This window comes from Hippocampus comes, unplaced genomic scaffold (genome assembly GCF_001891065.2).
Source record: "Hippocampus comes isolate QL1 unplaced genomic scaffold, H_comes_QL1_v1.1 scaffold59, whole genome shotgun sequence".
Lineage (NCBI taxonomy): Eukaryota > Metazoa > Chordata > Actinopteri > Syngnathiformes > Syngnathidae > Hippocampus > Hippocampus comes.
Window position 1 is genome coordinate 2,740,335 of NW_017805406.1, and position 16,513 is coordinate 2,756,847.

Consider the following 16,513-nt stretch of genomic DNA (forward strand, 5'->3'; position numbering starts at 1 on the left):
ACTGCAACACCCCATCAAGCTCTACAACATGCAGCTTGCATGCAATGCCGCATAATGCTCATCTGCATGATTTCAATAGCGTGTTATCACAGATGTCTCTGTGTTATTTATAGCCTCCAAGTGGAACAACACCCTGACAGGCCGGTTGCTGGGAACCTATTCCCCACCTCGAACCCAGCCTGAAAAAGAGTTTCTGAGGTGCCAGAAGATGCAAACTAATAATGTAAGTATTGGTGGCCAGAACAGAAATGGACTTATTCCATTCAAGTCACACGCAACAGCTTGAAATCGGAGAATGAACTCCAAAAGTGTTTTGCTTTTTCTTTGGCTTTTTTTTTTCTGGCAACGCCAGCACAATGAAGGCAAAGAACAAATGTGTGATGATACCAATGCAAGCAGAAATATAACTTACCGTGCTGTACTGACATACTGTCGGAAAAGGTCATACCGTTCAATACAATAGGAGCAATCCAATTAATTAAAGTCATGTGATCAAAAGTATTGTACGGTAGCATGAAAATGTCTATAATGCTTTTTGGGTGTCTTCAAAATTGAGTCAATTCACTTTATTTTAGTTTTCCTGTACATTTATGATCTCCTCTTTGTAGGAAAGTATCTTGGAAAAAGAAAAAAAAACTACTTGGAAGTCAACAAGGAACGGATTGTGTCCCACTTTGGAGGTTTTACTGTAGTCGGTTGTTATTTTCCCCTTCACTCAACAAGCTCATCACATATTACAGCGAGGTGTGCGTGTGTGTGTTGGGGGTGTCACAGCATGCACACAGGATGTTTTCACAGTGATCACTTCGGACAGGGTGATTTACATCCTCGGAGACCCTGTTGAGAAGACACACATACACACACACACACACACACACACACACACACGCAGATAAGTTCCTACCATCACATCACTTCAGAACACATTACATTGAGTTCCATTCATTTCCTGAAGCCTTAAGTCTAATCCCCACCTTAACCCAACGTGAACTCGAACTAATACCAGGGCCTTGTATGCTCCTACACGCACACGCACACACCCAAGTACTGTCCACATGGGACTTCAAAGTTCAAAAAGCGGAAGTGGCGCCTGGCAAGAAAACAAGTTGATGATCAAACTGGTTTAGCAGGCCTTATGATGATGTTTATGTAGTGAGCTCGTCCCTCCAGTGTGCTTCACATCCTCAAGACTTCCGCACAGTTCTACATGTGTTGATACTGTTGGACAAATGCTGCAGTACAATTTCCCTCATTGAAGATAAAAGCAAATGAATTCATCCCGGTTAAAATGTCACTCAAATAAAAGCCTAATTATTTACAGTTGCCCGCCATGATGGCTGCGAAATAGCGAAAACCCGCGTCTCAGTGAGGCACATTGAAATGCATAACTGTATCGCACAATAATTTTACTTAACTGGCAGAACATTTTGTAAAATATTTCATTCATCCAATTTTTTGTCGTGATTCGATTGCGTGGGTGAGCTGGAACCTTTCCCAGCTGACTTTGGGCCAGGACTGGTTGGTCGCCAGGCTATTGCTGAGATACAACATTATGTGCCCCAATTTATAGCGACCATAAAAGTCAACGGAAGGCCTAAGTCCAGCTCACCTCCGAACCTTAAGAGGACAAACGGCAGATAATGAAAGGATGTCATCGATGAGCATCAAACGGTCATTTCATTCAGTCATCTGTAAATGACTTCACTGACGTTCTCCGTCACAGTTTAGGCTATCATATCCCCTGGATCAACTCCCCTTTCTCCTCGTTGTTCTCCGGTGCAGGTGAAAAAGAACCTGGGAACAGCCGGGTTCCTCTTTTCCAAGAGCGTCTCATTGCTCACGGAACAAAGATCTTCTCTGTGCTGGAACTGGTCAGAAGAAACCCAAGCCCACGCTGTAATGGCCTAAGTGTAACAAGTGAGTAAACCGTACACGCCGGATGAGACTCCCCTTTTGCAGTTTGTACCAATCAGCAAAATTCTGTGACAGATGTGAACCTGAATTTTTTTTTTTTTAACGAAACTGTGACTTTATGCCATTGTGTGGGACCTGGTTGTCGAAAAAAAAAAAAAGAATCCCATTTTTCTAACTGACTTGACACCGCCTACGAAGCAGTGGCGTTTTCCGCCAGCGCAAATTGCCTCAGAGCGTCTCCACCATTGATGCGACTCCTCAGTCAAATGTTTGTTGTTTCACACCAGACTGCGCCGCTGAAGTCATTACCATCATCAAAATCGTTGAATTGTTGGATGATAAAAGACCAGTCGAAGTCATGGCTGGAAACTCTGTTTGATGGACAGACAAAAGTGCATCCGGGGGCCCCGACTTTCGTGTCTGTTCAGAAGCTTTCCTCGGTCCTCTTGGATGAAAAAGCAGCATCGGCAGCGCGGTCTGGAATCGCTATTTTGAAGCAGCGTTTGACCGAGCGAAATAGAAGGCAATGGACTTCCAGGGAAACGGGGACATTATGCCTAAAGCATCCATAGGAAGAAGACACTAAGACCGTCTGCCTGCAAGATACGATGCCATTTTATTTTGGCAAGTTCGCATGTTCATAAACCAGACTGGAAAGTGGCAGAGAATGAGGGATGAGGATACTTCCTTCAAGAGAGAGAGGTTTTCTCATCACCTTGGAGTTTGGCAGGAGAGCGAGAAGTTAAAAGCCAGTCTGACTCTCAGCCAATGTGTCGAAGCTCTATTCTATTCTTTCGTATGAACCCTCGCATCCCAGATCAAGTGTGTTGAAAGAAAGCAGATGTTGGGAGCCAGCCGGATTCCGAGGTTCAACAGGTGGCCAGAGACATGCCTTTGCGTTAGGGTGTGACACCACAACATACGGACCCAGAGTAAACATGTGTGGTGGTTTCCCGAAAACGGGCTCTCTTGCTTTTAAGACTTGAAGCAACCTTGTCCAGAAGCTCTTAACCGTCAGAACATCCCATCGTTAACGGGCAATCGTGCAATTGAGAGAACACCGCATGCTTTATCTACTCAAAAGACGCCAAATGTCTGAGAGGCAGCTCAGAACATCTGCCAACCTGACTCTGGCGACGGCGGAGCGGGCGTTTGAAGCTCTTTCTGTTGAAGTCATTAGCGGCTCGCTCAACGCGAACGCTCCAGCTGGATCGTACGAGTGGCGCAGGTCTGTCTCGTGGAGGCTCGGAGGGCTGCGAACTGGGCAAAACTTGAAATACCAGATATGGACCCAAAGAACATTTTTTTGTATCTTTGTGGACAACAATGACTTGTTACTGGTGACAACCCCAAAAGTCGGATTTGCATCAAGCAATACCGTACATCACGCTCTGTCCGATATGGCTTGGTTTGGTGAGCAGATGCAAAACGTGCACTCTTAACCATTTGACAACTCGTTGACAAAGACGGATCATTTCCAATTCTCCCAAGAAAGTGACAGAACTGTACACAGACTCACAGTTAATACATAAATTATGGAAGGTGCACTTCCTTCTATAAACATCATCTTGAGTGCTGGCTGAAACCGCAAACCGTTTTCCATAATAGATTGACTTAAGGGAGTCAAAAGCCAAAATTCCTGCACAGCAGCCAGACAGAGTCCACAGTTACTTGTTACTGTATGACTTATTGGACTGAATGGCAATGGTGATAGGAAACATATCAGACAATCAAGTATTTAAAATAAATTCTGTCTGGCCTACCAATAAGAGCGAGCTGTCTGTCCCTGCCAGACAAAACGATCTGACTTGGATTCTGCATTCACAATAATAAGCATCTGGTGGTATTTCATCACAAGTTACACCGCCAATTGCTGGCCTGGTATGCATACTTCAACATTATCCATCAGATTAGCAGGTTCATGGCAACATAAAGTGCATGTAAAAAAAGAAAAATTGGTACGGTCTTGTATCTACTCCATTCGTATCATCTTTAACTGATCGAAGTTGTGTGCGTTGTTTTCCGAGTCTCAGAGACTCGCGGGGACACGCATTGCTACGGCACAGAAGACGACTATAGTTTTTGATTTAACTTCGCTTCGTAACAAAAGTTGAAACAAAAGAATTGGAAAGCTTGAAACATCATGATATTTCGTCATGTTGGTGTTTGAGATGGGAACGGCTGCATATGGATGGCGGCATACGGCTGCAACCGCCGGCGCCCATGTGACCGTTCCTATCTGGTCATCAGGTAAAGTTACCTCTCTTTTTAGGTTTTAATTAAGTGTACATTCAACCCCAAAATATAACAACAAACCAGTAACATTTCATTTTCGGCAATACTTTATCATGAATGAGTCATTCTACCATCGTGTCGCTGCCTTCGTGCGCAAAAAGTTTGCAAACCAGTGCTCTAAAAAATGCCTCCCCTGTCTGCAATTGAGTCAATAAACTAGACATTATGAAATCAAAATTAAGGTTATATAAGAAACTAAATGCTGGCTTCCTAACCGGCGACTCTCTGTCAAAAGTTGTCCTAAAGAACACCCAGGGCAAGTGAAATCGGTGTGGAATGGCATCGATTTGCAAAGACTTGACTGAAGGCAAGGAAGGGCCAAGATTCGCATTCAAGCAAATTAAGGTTACAAGTCAGAAGGGCTGGAGGAGGTGGAACGGAAGCTTCTCAAGCAAAAGTGGAAATAGCAGCAGAGTAGATGAGTGGAAAGCAAAGCGCAGAGGCAAATCAAGCGGTCGTCCGGTGATCATTTTACAGGCTGAGAGGAAGTGTTCATGCAGAGGGAAAGGAGCCAGACAAATGAGTTGACTGAAGGGGCTAAGTGGGTGGTAACGCCGGCCCATTCCACCACCATGCAAGCCTTGGACATCATCGCAGGTAGATGCAAGCAAGCGCAGACAAACTGACTGACCCCCACAACACTTTGGTAGGGAATCTTACAAAAAGTTACAATGGAACCTCCAAAATGATTTGAATTACCGCAGTTGATAGCTAAAACGGTTCATACACGGACATGGTTTAACTATTCAACCCATTTGAACTAAACAAATCAGAACTCAGCAGGAAAAAAAATAAAATACATGATCCACCGCTTATCAGCAGTTTCAGCAGGGAAGCCCAGACTTCCTGCTCCCCAGCCACTTCTTCCAACTCTTCCAAGACATAATCCGAGACATAATCTCTCCAGCGTGTCCTGGCTTGTCCCTGGGGCCTCCTATCATTGCCCGAAACACCTCCTCAGGGAGGCGTCCAGGAGGCATCCCAATCAGATGACTGAGCCACTTCATCTGGCTCCTCTCAACGTGGAGGAGCTGTGGCTGGACTCTGAGTCTCGACGGAGCCTCTCACCCTATCCACGGGAGAGCCCGGACACCCCTGTGGAGGAAACTCATTTTCCATGCACTCCGAAATAAATCTTAAATTTTCTGTCATTGCTTGAGAAATTGCAGATGCTCCCACTTATTCTTGCCATGAAGGTTTCATCCGAAGACATGACAGTTACGGTCAATAAAATCCGTACTGTTTAGGCTATTAATTCATCCTAAGTGTGTCCGGATGGTTTTCTTCGGAAGTCATTGATCAGTCACATGGTTTGTTGAAGACAAATACCGCAGATTGCCTTCATCAGTCTCTGTAATAACGAGCAGGACCGCGATTGTATATTAGTAGAGAAAATAATCATATTTCCATGTGTTCATGGGAGCGCGATGGAAGCGTGACAGTTTGTTGGAGAATTCCGAGCTTGCGGAGGGAGGCGAGCGAGCGAGAGCGCAAAGGCAGATGGTGTGGCCCGGAGGTGACTCGACACATGCACAGGAAGAAGAATATGACCCAGATGCTCATTCGTTGACTAATCTCTCACACGTCACCTTTTTGCACATGGACACCGGGGACACATGCATCCACATCCCAACTCACTTCCACTTGCTGTGTGCTTTTTTTTTTTCTCCCTCCCCCTTCTTGTCACCATTGACAGCTTTGCGCATTTCTTCACTTCCTCTGAACTCTCAACAGCGTTTTTACGCAGCGAGGTCTCCTCCAGCCCTTATACAAAGGTCAAGACGAGAGGAAAGCCAATGGGGTGTGCAGGAGATGACAAAGAATGTCACGTCTCAAAATGTTGAGCCACGCTTCGCTGTGAAGCGGGTTCCAGAGATGATACTATTTTTTTTAGCAGAGTTAAATGAAGCTCCCTTACATGGCTACAGTCGGCATCGGCATAGGGGGGTAAATGGAAGGGGGCGGGGGTGGGGCGGGGCACATAGTGCTGCTCAATAACACTGGTCAGCAGCCAATTTGAATGAGAAATGGATTTATATGTCCCTCAATGTATTTTTGACGCTGATGAATAAAATATCTCGCCTTTTTTTTCCAGCACATCCGGTTTCGTCATTTATAGCTAAAACGTTTTAGAAAAAAAATTCCACCTGTTGCTCCACCGAATCTTTCATTCATAAATATTAAAACAAATGTTTCTATATTACATACAACTCTCATGAGGATAAGCATTTGGAAAAATGGATGGATGGTCAAAATTTTGCGAACATCTGATGGGCTCGGGAAATAATGAGGGCATATTCGGAATTGGCGCCCAAAAAAAACAAAAAAAATCATCTAAAAAAAGTTTACTTGCGTCCCTACACATTTTTAAATGTTCAGTAACATTAGTTTTCTGTCAACTGCTATTTCACTCATCCTTCCCTCTTACCAATGCATCTTAAGGAACCCCGTTATTCAAATTCACACTTCACAGTGCGCACGCTCCTTGTCACGTTTGCACATCCCGTCGCCCCACTTTGATCCACAACGATATGTTTTGTCCATGGCGGTGTGAATTGGGACTACCGCGGCTGCCAGGATCATAAAGTAAACGTAGCTCACCCAACGTCAGTGGAAAAGGCTTAGCGAAAGTGGTACTCAAGAACTGTAGAAAATGAATCGATTCATCTCAAAGTTAGACTCTTAATAATCCTTAATATAACTTTTGACTTTATGCGAATTGACATCATTTATGACTTTTTGGGCCCGTTGACCAAAGCACTTCTAACTGCTTATTGGCACGCAGTAGGACCACGAAACTCCCAAAAGTCAGAGGGAAAAAAAGTTTCAAATTGCATTTACAAGCTGCGCAAAGTGCATCTGAATCCATTTGTATCGCTGCCTGTCAGCGCTCTGATGCTTGTGCGTGTGTGTGTGTGTGTGTGTGTGTGTGTGTGTGTGTGTGTGTGTGTGTGTGTGTGTTTTGTGGGGTCCTGCAAGCAAGGCCCCTGGTATCCAGCGGAGGAATGCAGCGGTCTCTTGAAAAGTAGTTATCAGCTAATGAGAATTCCACTCGGAGCAGGAAGGAAGGGCTTAGAATGCGTGTCCCTCAGCGAATTGGGGCGAATGTTAATCACGATGCTTGCGTGCACGCACACACACACACACACACACACACACACACACACACACACACACACACACACACACACACACACACACACACACACACGCTTGCATGCAGTGCACACGGCAGCACGCAGAGATGTGCAGAGGTTGACACATGAATGGATGGACAAAGGCGGGGAAAAAAAAAAGCTCGGATGTTTTTTTTAAAAGTCGGTGTTGTTTGGAACTAATTGGTTTCAGATGAAAATCAGCGTACACAAACTTGAGAAGATACTTCTTCACGTGTTTCTTTTGTTCTTTCCTTCTGCTTTCCACTCATCCCCTCTCTGTTCTTCCATTTAGTCTGCCGTTCCTCTCCAGGCTCTTCCTGCCTTCCTGGCCACTTCATTCATCAAAAAGTGCAACATGAACGTCGATGCTCAGGACAGTAAAAAGTGATGGAAGGACTGACTCCTTTTCAAAGAGTGACTTCAAATGTTGTGACTTTAAGAGATCATCCATAATTCACAATTTTAGGAGCGCAGGACAGATGCTAAGCTGTCCATTTTCAAAAGTTTTTCACAGAAGGACTTGTTGCGCCCGGGTTGATTTAAATTATTTTTTAAACCATCCAGCTTCATTGGAGTTCTTTAATGAAGACTCTTTCAATTTCAGCTGGTCCTCGAAATGTTACCGTTTTTGGAAGGCAGTCAGAATTTTCCGACTCAATTTGACTTTTTTCAAAATTAGGGCGGCTTACCTGAGTCACGAATAAACTTCTTTCTGTTGAGAAATACAAATAAATAAACTGTAAGTAAATACAAGTGGCACCTGGACTTAATTTTATTTTGTTGTTTCCAAAAAATATGGATTTTGTGGGCTGGAATGGAGCAATGGAATGTCACTGAATCTCAATCGGGAATATAGATTTGATCGTCATTGAAACTCGCCAAGTCAGGGTACCACTGGACTTGACACCAGATGCTGGTGATGCAAAATTCCACCTTGTCTGGGTTCTTTGTGAAAAGCAAAATAGATAAGTGCTGCAATTTTGCGGGATCCCTGCTACCATCCACCCCTTGCCATCTCACTTTGTGTCCAGCGAAGGACACCGGGCCTCTGAAGAACACCCCTGTCCCTCAGGAAGACCCCCCCTCCCCACCCCCGTCCCTCAGTCTTCGCCCTGTTTTTTCATAAGCTATTATTTATGTCTGACGGACCTCCTCCAGACAAATGGCTGCCATATGGAGAAAAAGACAGCGAGGTAAACGGGGACGGAAGGCAGGAAATAAAGGAAACTCGCCGCACGTCGTCGTCAGACGTCGTCTGGCGAATTCTTCCGCGATGCTTCCAGGCACCGTGTGAGCTGTGTCAGAACTGATGTGCGTCAATGGAGATATCATTATTGTCTCCTTGGGATGAGCTACAGCTCCTGTGGGCTGTCAGCCACCACTTATACGCATCCCTGCAGCCCACAGCAGCACATGATCCTGCTTATGCGTGTCATATACTGAGTATATGCTGTGCCTTGAGTCCACGTCCACTGCATCATCCTGTGAGGGGTTTCAAAAAATGTTGACCTTCTTATATTGTTGAATAGGTGAGGGGAATTTATTTGTAAGTCAATAAATTTATATTTTATATACCAAAACTTGACTCACGCAAGTGACCTGACGTTCGAGGTTTTCTTTTGTTTTGTTTTGTTTTTTTTAGGTCGGAGCAGTTGTTGATTTTTATTTATTCATTTTTTTGCCTGAATACCTTGGCGTTATGATAGTCCGCTTAGCTTAATGCTAACAAACAATGCAAAATGCCATAGATGGGCAAAAAGCATCTGTAGCACTATAACGGATTGTCGAACAAAAACTGTGCAACAACAGATGTACGCAAACAATGCAACGATATACACAGGTACTGTATATATTCTTTATCCTCTGTGAAAATGACTAGTCATTTAGTTGTGAAACTCCTCATTTGTGTCTAAATGTGTGTATTATACTGCCCCTGGTGGCCAAGCCATGTACATCAGAAGTTGCACAATGTCTGGAACGGATTGATGGCATTTCCATTCATTTCAATGAGGAAAGATAATTTGAGCTTTTTGAGTCACAACATGGTCATGGAATGAATTTGCAATATGTCAAGGCACCACTTTTTTCGACCAACCATTTAATTTTCTGTTAATTACCCGCCTGCACACTAGAAGTGCAATAATGATGCAATTGTTATAATAATACCTCACTGACATTGTCAAATAAAATTTAAGCTTTGCAAAAGCCTCCACTCCAATAGATGCCTAAGGCACTGCATGTTTTTGTATAGTGCTCACAAAAATAAGATATTCGGCGCGTGGGAGGATGCATTCAAGATGAGTGCAAACGTATATCTTTGTAACTTTGCTTGCGAAAACTGCAAAGAAAAGAGAGCATCTTGGGAGTCTTTAGCATCTCGAGTGTCCCCTGAAGTCCAGATGTTCTGTCCGGCCTCACTCTCTTCACAAAACAATGCCAAAATACACGTGGAAATATTGTACGAACTGATACATCATTTCGAATCGTAGTTAAAGACATTTAACAGGGTAAAATCATTTTTGATTCTGCGCAGAGACCTCATCTTACAACATGATCTCATCTTGTTGTGCGCTGGTGGGTGATGCTGTTTTGGGCCTTATAGTGTGGAAAATACGGTCATAAGATTGTTCCAGACAGTGATAAACTTGACCGACACGGGTGCCCTGCCACAACTTTTCTCACCCACTCAACGAAGCAATTGACGCAAGACGTTTTTTTTTATAGATGCGCTAGTTGATCGGCAACTCTTCCATCTCACTTTGTGCGAGTAAATTGATTTAGTGTGTGTGTGAAAAAAACGGCTCGTATTAACTGAGATAATTACACTGATTACTGGTTTATTCTCCTGATGGTGAAAAGGAAGCAAAGATGATGTTTATTTTTCTAGGGATACTGTAGATTCCCTTAAATGTTATTCTTTTAAAATCCAGCCTCTTGTTCTTCATAGGCTCTCGAGAGTCAATTCTTCCTGTCAGAATAAAAGTGTCTCTTATGTTTAGTCCCTCAGGGAGCAGCTGGCCGGCCAGCTAATCCCCTACTGGGCCTTCTCCTCCTCCTCCTTCCTCAATCTCCCTTCCTCCCTTCCTGCCTTCCTTCCTCTCCCCATGTCTTGTGTAATAGCTCCCTTGTTCCCGCTGGACGAAACAGCACCTTTTGTGGCCTCTTTCTCCACCCCGTTCACATACATTCATGCACCAGCCCCGGTTTCTCCCTCAAGTCGGAACCATGAAACACTTTAAAAAGTTTGGAGTCGGGACATTGTAAACAGCAGGTTTCTGTATCGGGCTGGGCTCTCGGTGTCCAGCAGAGCAGAGAGGCAGGCCTTTGTTATGAAGGGGGATTAGTTGGTGAGGTGTGGGGAAGGTTGCCACCTCCAACACCACACACCTACACCACCCACGCTACCGCCACCTCCTCTAATTAGCACCATACTCACTTCACACGCTCATAAAAATGAAGCAAATGCACGGTGCTTAGTATTGCGAATGAAGTATTATCATGCAGAGATGTTTTGCACTGTTGTTCATTTGGTGAAAGTGACCATCTCTGTGTAATTTCAATGAGGAAAGGAACACTGTCCCCCACCTCACCCCGCCCCCCCGCTCCGCAATGATTAATTAATAAGCCATTACTTGCTATAGCATGCGCTTAGAATCCACACTTGAATGAATCTGTGAGGATGCATGTTTGCCTCAGTAGACGCCTCTATATGGCTTTGCAACACGAGTTAACTACATACTCACTTCACACGCTCATAAAAATGAAGCAAATGCACGGTGCTTGCTCATATGCGAGGTTTCAGGCGATGCAGCTATTAAAATGGAAAGAAGAAGAATGCAACGTGTGCCGTCATTTGTTAAGCCTTGACAACTTTGTGTGTATATTTTAGTTGTCGTTTATGGAATACCGTATTTGGATTTGCTTTTATCTGCTATAATGATGCTATATCAGGTATGCCTTGACCCCCCCTCCCCCGATAATAAGCCATTACTTGCTATAGCATGCGCTTAGAATCCACACTTGAATGAATCTGTGAGGATGCATGTTTGCCTCAGTAGACGCCTCTATATGGCTTTGCAACACGAGTTAACTAATTACACGGTATACGCATTTTTTTTTCTCCCTGTCAGCTGCATATGCCTGGATAGAAGGTCTACGCCATAAAAGCACATCTGGCAAACATTGTGATCAATCCAACACCTGAAGGGAGTCGCTGCGAGAATGACACAACATGATGCTGGTTTGGCTCAACTCTTTGATGGGCGATATCAAATGCCTTTTTGAAGGCCTTTTCTCTCAGGCGTCATCTCTGGCTGGTCTTTAACGCTGAACTTTCCATTCGCAAAGCAGCCTCCCTCAGTCTCCTGTGGTGTGTTTGTAAGCTTTGAACACATCAAACTGTTCTTTTGAAGACCGCAGTCATAAAAACGTCCTTTGATGGTCTTGTCACTTTGTACACGAGCGCTCTCTTGCCGCTATCCAAAATCCAGACGGACCTGACCACATCTCCTTGAGATGTACATACTGACCAGCAGTAACAGATGGAGGTGGTCTGCTTTGGTACCTTAAGGGAACCCTGACACAACATGTTTTCATCTCGAATAGATTTTTAAAAAGCTTGTTTTGGAATTTTACCTCTGTATTTGCCTTCTAAGATAAGGAACAAGAATGGCCCAAGAATGGTTTCACTCTTTTGGAATGCAAAACGATAGTCGTGAACAGAGTGGAACCTCGATTCAGTGCACCCAGAACCCACAGACTCGGGATTTAATGAACGAAAAATTGTGTCCAGTCCACTCAAAACACTTGTTGGTATTGTGTTTATGAAAGTCTGGCCACAACAGACTGGATCATTTGTTTCTAGACTAGAGCTGGCTTATGTGGCGGCCATGTTGGTAGGGGCAACATTTCCATCAAAGGCAATGCATGGTTATTTAAAAAAAACAATTTTTTTTTTTTGGTGGTGGGGGGGGGGAATTTTATTTATTTATTTTGTTTAGTCTTTTATTGGTTTTAGTATTAGTTTTTTTCTCATCTTTTTTCGTTATAATTAGTTTTAGTTAGTTAGTTACTTCTCCCTACTCCTTTGAACATATAACTGTGATGATGTTTGTATTACTAACTTTTATTTTTCCTTTTATAATTTTTGTTTGCATTTTGTCAATCTGTTATTGTATGTTTTATATATGTTCAATAAACAAACAAACAAAAAAAAGACAACAGTTTTAAAAGCGTAATGAAAATGTTTCCTCAATTTTGTTCGTTTTCATCTAGTACAGTTGATCAATTTTGTTGTGGTCGATCCCAAAGGCAGTCCTTCATTTTTTTTTTTTTGTTTGTTTTTTTTTGTTTTGTTCAGACTGCCCTCCATCCGTCCCCTCTCTTCCCATTCACTGATGTCTTCTGCTATCACATCCACAGTGCTGCGTTGCCATGTGCACATTTTGCACATCGTACGACCTCCCTCATGCACTGGGATACCCCCCGCCTCCCCCCCGCAACCGGTGGCGCACCGCAAGACTTGTGGATGCGGTACAAAAGCCATTACTGATTTTTCCGCCTGGCTGATGGTTCGCTTTCGTCCACTCAAAGGAGCTCAAATAACGCCTTCATGCATGTTGGCCGTGATGGGATGTAATGTCGTATTTATTCAGATGCATTCAAGTCTGCATTTACATGAACAAAAGTGCCTTTGGAGGATGATGTGCTCACACTGTTAGTGTGATCCTCAGGTGTTACCAGGGAAACAAGGCTATATTTAATAATTCACTGACACTCTCTCTCACCCGCAGATAAATGCATGCCTGTGTGTTTCCTCACTTCCCATTGAATATGATATTCCATTCAGTGATTTTTTTTTTGGAGGGGTGGGGGGTCAGGTGGCATTAAGTCAGGATTGAAGCCTGGTGGGGATGTATTGCAGTGAATGACGCAAGCACTTTTGAGGGTAACCCCGATCAGGAAGCATGCGAAGGCCACAGAGAGAGCGAGCGAGAGAAGGTCGGAACCTTCTCGGTGTCGGGTGGCGGTGCCTTCTGCCCACCATCCCATCCGATGAGGCTATAAATAGCGCAGGGGATCCATTTATAGCTCAATGCCACATTGTGATGCAGAGCGGATGACATGCCTCAGTCAACTGCGTTGCTGGAAAATAAGATTATGACTCCCCCTTGAAAGGTCTCGAGGGTGTTTTTGGTTCACCTTGGATATTAACACAACCTTGTTAGGCATATTTGAAATCGGAGTCAAATTATGAATGTTACATATCTTAGGCTGTATTTCTTTTCCATGATAGTGGTAGGCCACTTGACTATTGACATTTTGCTAAACCAAACCCTAGAAACACTGTGCAGACACAAATTATGAACGTCCGCTGAGCAAAAAGAAACCTCCCTTGGTTGCCATGGTAACAAAGGCCATACTGTACATTGGCTATGCTGCACTAGAGAGGGTGTGGGGTAAATAGTCGTTTGCATTAAAACAAATTGAGAGTTAAGAAGTGTGGTATAAACATGAAAAAAACTGGTTATAAACTGTCAGAAAATTATAATTTATAATTAGAGCTATATCTAATGTATATTACAGCTATTTCTATATTACAGGTACTTTAATTGATTAATTGATTGATGGCTAATTGATTAGCAAATCAATTGATAATTTTTGATGAACGATCGCTCTCTCTCTCTCTCTCTCTCTCTCTCTCTCTCTCTCTCTCTCTCTCTCTCTCTCTCCCTCCATATAATGCACAGCCGCAAATAAGCATTAATTTCTTGGCGTAAGCAAAGTCATGATGATGCTAATCCTATTAGTCTTCCTTTTGTCTTCGTGGAGATCGTTGGCTGATTGCACATTTCCCCGGTGTTAGCGTGTGGAAAATGCGGTGCCCCCTTCCCATTCTGTGCCCTTATGGCCTTTGATGACGTGGGTTGTGTGCCTTGATGCGTACTTTTCTATGCGCCAACACTGGTGTCGTGTGGGAATTTTAGCAAGCTTCCTTTCACAGCTTTATTGTGAAATGAAACGACATACTCTGCGTGTTTCATGCCACTTCCTGTGCAGACATTTAGACTACCTGGTGCTGTTTGTGTGTATCCAGTACGTGCTTTTGTGTGTGTGCGTGTGTGTGTGTGTGTGTGTGTGTGTGTGTGTGTGTGTGTGAGACTGATAATGTGTCCCTTACAATTCACCTGAACACGGAAAAATATATTCTATAATATCTGAAAAAATGGCCTCCACCCCACTCCCCATTTAAAACACTTCCAGTGTGTCTTAGCAGCCTTGCTGAAATCATCTGTCTCATGCAAATGAGCCACTGCTCACCTTGCCCTACTCAACAGTATGGCCATTGTTACCTTGGCGACATTGCAACAAAATGAGCGGCTACTGATGTCGTTGTTTAAAGTGTCAAGGAAACGTGAGTAGGTCATAAAAACTGGATTGCATTTTCACTTGTGGAGGCAGCGCTTCATCGCCTATCAGCTCATGAGTTCGTTATTCCACTCAGGTTTGAAGAAAGAGGTCAACTTCACATAGAGATTTTTGTAATTTTTGAATGACTATTATATAATACGTTTGGAAGATTTTTTTTTTTTTTTTTTTTTTTTTACTCATATGACAAACCCACACTTGCCATGTTGAACCCATGCATATTATGGTCTGTCATTCCCCAGCCAGTCGGATAAGAGCGCGACTGACTCAACACTCAGACGCTGCATTATTTCCTGTCATTGTTTCTCCTCCAAGCAGTTATCGTGCACAATGATGATGAATTTTTCTGTGAACTCATATTTGTGTTTCTATTTCCACCCATCAGTGACGTTAATCCCGTTTATTTTGGGTATTTGTATTGTGGACGGAGGGTTAAGTATAGCTTTTCGTGACGTGATGGAGTTGTTTTTAATGTACTGTATTCCAAGCATTTTGGCTATAGCAACTATATTTAACTGAAGTCAGTGTGAAATCAGTTGCAGAAACACGCAATCAATTCACATCTGATCAAGTCATATTTTTGTCTTTAGACTTGGTGATGCAGCATGTGGTTCATTGTCGAACATTATACAATATGCTGTGTTACAAGTAATCGAGTTTTGATAAACCACAAAGCGACTTTGTATGATAAAATTAAAACCTTTTCTTTTTGAATTGGAACTTCATTTTGGAAATATTGTGACTTTTTCCATCTCAAACTGTTGTTGTTCTTTCACGACTTTCTTTTTTATTCTTTTTTTTTTTAATCTGGATGTTTCGTCGTCATTTGTGACTTTTTTTGTGGTGGGATTCTGATTTTGTTTTACAGCTTTGTTTTGGTATTTATACATTTATTTATTTGTTCTACCTTTATTTTAGTCAGATCAAAACTAAAGTTATAACATTGTGACTTTATTCTCGTAATAGTAAAACTCTTCTTGTCATATGATTACACCATTCGCCAAATATTTCAACTAATATTACAACGTTGTACTTACACTGATGAAATTCTATGGCTTTATTCGCAATAATACCACAATATTTTCAAATGTCATGCATTGGTTGTGCTTCAGGAGAGAGATGTTAATTTTCCAAATTTCCTTTTGAGTTGACTTTATTTTTTTTGTGCAAACAACTTCTTTTGCGCCATACCGTGTCCATATATGACATCACAAACACTCAAAGGATGCCCAGTGGAATACAATCATACTTATGTGCGTTTATGATCAAACGTTGAAAGGAATACGTTGGGGGCAGCTTGTTGGCTCGGCCTGTATTTTAACTTCCACGGGTTAGTGAAGAGCTGACTTGACTGTCACTCCCGATAACAAGTGTGTGTCCGTCATGTGTGAGTAATAAAAGCCAGCAGCGCGTTTATTTCCTCAACCTGACCTCCTTTCCGAGAGCCGGCCTAACTGGATTAAAACGCCCACCGCAGTGAGGGTCTGTTTTTAACGCACGCCAAGTTAAGTGTGTGTATGTGTGTGTGTGTGTGTGTGTGTGTGTCTGTGTGTGTGTGTGTTGTTATGTGATTGACAGCTACAGCTTGACTAATTGTGTGTGTGTGTGTTGTCACAGGAAGTCAACATGGCCTATGATGTCACCTGCTCCTTGCTGCCCTCTCTTTGGCTTATCTTTTTCTTGGCTTTATCTTTTTTTTTTTTTTTTGCTTCCGCTCT

At 43.0% G+C, this 16,513-nt stretch overlaps 1 long non-coding RNA gene across 4 annotated transcripts in view; it reads left to right on the forward strand.

Annotated features, from left to right (window-relative positions):
- Window positions 1-16,513, forward strand: part of LOC109517975 (uncharacterized) — a 68,215-nt gene that overhangs the window by 40,777 nt on the left and 10,925 nt on the right. The window contains exons 3-4 of one of the 4 annotated variants that reach the window (XR_002168636.1): window positions 1,783-1,917; window positions 16,413-16,507. This is a non-coding gene — a long non-coding RNA (uncharacterized LOC109517975). Of the gene's footprint in view, window positions 1-1,782; window positions 1,918-2,201; window positions 4,031-7,659; window positions 8,047-16,412; window positions 16,508-16,513 lie in introns of those variants that run through there. The other 3 variants (XR_002168639.1, XR_002168638.1, XR_002168637.1) reach the window with 3 other exon arrangements.